Source organism: Hyaena hyaena, unplaced genomic scaffold (genome assembly GCF_003009895.1).
Source record: "Hyaena hyaena isolate Hyena2069 unplaced genomic scaffold, ASM300989v1 scaffold_343, whole genome shotgun sequence".
Lineage (NCBI taxonomy): Eukaryota > Metazoa > Chordata > Mammalia > Carnivora > Hyaenidae > Hyaena > Hyaena hyaena.
Genome location: NW_024080975.1, coordinates 1,901,048 through 1,905,551, shown reverse-complemented (window position 1 = coordinate 1,905,551; position 4,504 = coordinate 1,901,048).

Below are 4,504 nucleotides of genomic sequence, written 5' to 3'. Positions count from 1 at the left end.
ATCCATGTTGTTGAAAATGGCAGCATTTTCTTTTTTTTTTTTTTTTCCTGAGGCTGAATTCCATTGTACACACGTCTTTATCCACTCATCCGCCCATGGATGCTTAGGTTGTTTCCATGTCTTGGCTATTGTGAATAATGCTTCAGTGAACATCGGAGTGCAGATACTTCTCTGAGACCCTGTTTCATTTCCTTTGGAAATATACCCAGAATTGGGATTGTTGGGCCCTATGGTAGTTTAGTTAATATTTTGAGGAGCCTCCATGCTGTTTTCCCTGGCAACGGTAGCTATTTCATTTCTCCCCAGCAGTGCATCAAGGTTCCCTTTTCTCTGCATCCTCACTGACATTTGTTATCGCCATTGGTTTTGACGATGGCCATCCTGACAGGTGTGAGGTGGTGTCTCATTGTGGGTTTGATTTGCATTTCCCTGATGATGAATGATACTGAGGGCCTTTTCATGTGCCTGCTGGCCATCTGGATGTTTTCTTTGGAAAAAACATTTAGTCACTTCTTTTGTCCATTTTTAAATGGATTTTTTTTTTTTTTTACTTTGAGTTGTAAGAGTTCCGTATATGTATTAACAACCCCTTATCAGATGCCTGATTCATAAGTATCTTTTCCCATTCTGTAGGTTGTCCTTGCATTTTGTGGATTTGCATTTGCTGTAGCACAGAGCTTTTCAGTGGGTTGTAATCCCACTTACTAATTTTCACTTCTGTTGCTTGTGATTTTGGTGTCCTATCCAAAGCATCGTTAACAAGACCAATGTAAAGGTGCTTCTTTACTGTGTTCCCTTCTGTCGTAGACTCTGGGTCTGGAGTTCTCTCTTGTCCAGCAAGAGAGTGGACGCAGGATTAAATGCAAGAGAGGCTAATGTCAAGGAGGAGACCAGAGTCCTGAGTAAGGGTCCTCGCTCCATGTTTATTCAGATCAGAAGGCTTACAAACATGATGGACGTGCACAAAAAGACAGTAAAACCATGAAAGTTAACTGCTAGGTGTGAGGGAAAGGGGGTTTTGAAGATATGCGGTGTTATGGGTTTGGGTCAATACCAGATGAAGTCCTGGTGCCGGGCGGGTGGCTGTTTATGGCAGGCATGAGGCACCACAACTGTTCATCTTAGCTAGCTTGGGGGACAAGACAGACAGAGGCTGCTACCTCTGGGTCAACAAGGCACCTTTGTTTTGCTAGTAAGCTCCACTCCCGCAACTCTGCCCTGCTGCAGTCTAAAGTCCTGTTTACCTGTTTACGTTTTTCCTTCCTGTGAAACAGCTTTCTGCTCTTGTACTAAGTTGTGGGGGTTGGTTTCCACCCTGAATACCTAATCTTGCTTCTATTTCTTTATGCCTTTTTAACCCGTTGGTGCAAGCTCAGGGAATTCCAAAGCCTATTCCCCACACCCTTCTAGGAGTCCCTTGGTTTCAGGTATTATGCATCATTCATCAGCTTCAAATTATTTGGTGGATGGTATGAGCCAGGGGTCCAATTTCATTCTTGTTCACAAGGCTCCAGCTTTCCTAACACAGCTGATTGAAGAGACCACCCTTTTCCCATTGCCTAATTTTGGTTCTTCTGTCTAATATGAGGTGACCGTACATGCAAGGGTGTAGTTCGGCGCCCTCTGTTCTGGTCCGTTGGTCAGTGTGTTTAATTTTATGCCAGCACCATGTTGATCACTACAGCTTCATATTTTAACTCGAAATCAGGAAGTGTGATGCCTCTAGCTCTGTTCTTTTCTCAGAATTGCATTGATTTTTAAGGGCCTTTTGTGGCTTCATACAAATTTTAGAATTTTTTTGTCTATGTGAAAAATGATGTTCACATTTTGATAGGGATGGCCTTATAGAGAGCTTTGTGCAGTACGGCTATTTTAACAATAATTTTTCTGACCCTTGAACACAGAACATCTTTCCAGTTGTGTCTTTTTCAATTTCCTTAGGGGTCTTGCAGTTTTCATTGTGCAGATCTTTCACCTCCCTGGTTAAATATATTCCTAAGTATTTTCTTGGTTTTGGTGTCATTGTGAATAGGATACTTCTCTTTCTTTTTCAGACATTTCCTTAGCAGCGTACAGAAATACAGCTGATTTATGTGGGTTGGCTTTGTATCTGGAAACTTAATTCATGGTTAATTCTAACAATTTTTTTGTTGTGGGAGTCCTTCAGATTTTCTATGCTTTAGAGCATATCATCTATAAAGACAGTTTTACCTCTTTTCCAGTTTGGATGCCTTTATTTCTTTTTCTTGCCACATTGCTCTGGTTGGAATTTCCAGGGCTGTGTTGAACAGGAGAGTGAGAGTGGGCATCCTTGTCTCATTCCTGACCATAGAGGAAAAGCTTTAACCTTCACCAGTGAGTATGATGTTCACTGTGGGCTTGTCCTATGTCACCTGTATTATGTTGAGGTATGTTCTGTACCCACTTTGTTGAGGGCTCTTATCACAAAAGAATGTTGTATTTTGCCAAATGTGTTTTCCTCATCTGTTGACACGATTGTATGATTTTTATCTTCATTCTTTTAATGTGTAGCTTCACATTTATTGATTTATATATGTTGAACCCATCCCTGCATCCCAGGGATGAATCATAGTAGATCATAATGTCTGATCCTTTTAATTGTGCTGATGAATTCAGTTTGCTAATATCTTGTTGAGAATTTTTACATCTGTGTTTATCAGGAATATTGGTCTGTAGTTTTCTTTCCTTGTATTATCCTTAGCTACCTTTAGTCAGGGTAATGCTGGCTTTGTAAAATAAGTTTGGGAGTGTTTCCTACTCTGGAAATTTTTGTAAGAATTTGAGAAAGACTGGTGTTAACTTCCCTTTTAAATGTTTGGTAGAATTCACCAGGAAAGTCATCTGGTCCTGGGCTTTTCTGTGTTGAGGATTTTTTGATCACTGATTAAATCTTTCATTATTGGTCTGTTCCTGTTTTGTTTTAACTTATTTTGATTCAGTCTTAGTAGGTTGCATGTTTCTGGGAATTTGTCCAGTGTTCTAGGCTATCAAATTTGGTGGTTTCCAATTATTCATAGCAGTCTTTTATGATCCTTTTTATTATTGAGGTATCCATTATATTCATTTCTGATTTTGAGTATTTTTTTTCTTAGCATCACTAAATATTTGTCAATTTTGTTTATCTTTGTTAATTTTCATTGTTGGAGGGAGGGGACAAAAATAAGGGCTGTCTTAGGCTGCCATGGTGACATACCCTCAAACTCACTTTTTATCACTGAATACTCCATTTTCTGGATGTACCAGTTTATTCACTCGCTGAAGAACATCTTTGTTGCTTCTAAGGCTTGGCAGTTATGACTAAAGCCGCTGTGAACGTGTGTGCAGGTTTTGTGTGGACAATAAGTTTTCAACTCCAGTGAGTAAATACCAGGGAGCTTGCTGGATTTCGGGTAAGACTATGCTTAGTTTTTTAAGAAACCACCAAATGGTCTTCCAGAGTGGTTGCGCCATTCTGCATCCCCGCCAGCCAGGAGTGAGAGTTCTGGCTGCTCCACATCCTCTTCAGAAATTGGTGTTGTCAGTGGTCTGGGCTTTCTGGACCTGGGCCGTTCTGAGGGTGCCTAGTGACATTGTGTTAATTTGCTTTTTCTCTGACATCTGATGTGGAACATTTTTTTAAATGTTTATCTGCCATCAGTCTATCTCCTTTGGTGAGGTCTCTTCTGGTCATTGACCCATTTTTTATGGGTTGTTTATTACTGTTGAGTTTCAGGAATTCTCTGTATATACTGGATAACAAAGTCCTGTGTCAGGGGTGGCCGTCTTCCTCCACTTGACTGTGTCCTTCACAGAATAAGTTTTAAAACTTATTCAAGTCCAGTATTCAGTTATTTCCTTCACTGCTGAAAAGTCCTTGCCTTGCCCAAGGTCACCTGCATTTTCTCCTGAGTTTCTTCTGTAAACCTCAGAGTTTTGCACTTTAGGCCTGTGATCTATTTTGAGTTACTCTTCACGAGGTGTGTGAGCTCTGCATCTGGATGGTCATCCACGTGTTCCAGCGCCATTTGCTGCTAGAAGCGCCTTTGCTCCATTGTTTGCTTTTCTCCCTGTCAGCGACTGTGTTCGTGTGGCGTCTTCTGTTCTATTGACCCGTGTGTCTGTTCTCCCACTGCCGCACTGGAGTGCTTTAGTACGTCTCATCCCTCCCCTCCTCCCCATCCTCCCCTCCTTCCTCCTCCCCCCTCCTCCTCCCCTCCCCCCTCTCCCCGCCCCCGTGACTCCAGGCCATCTTCAACTACTGTTGTTGTCTCTCCCCTCTGCCTCTTGCCCTGAGAAGCCACCCAGTGGTGCAGGTAAGACCCCACTGACCAGTGGGCCACCGCAGGGAGGGAGGGAGGAGGGAGAGAAATGAGGGAGGGGCTCTAGAAGCTTCTGGTTGGAAATGATGCACATAACTCCCCCCCCCCAACACACACACACTTGGCCACAGCAGGGTCGCTGGTGCGCCTGAGTCGGGCAGGGCTGGGACCCGGAACACTGTCCC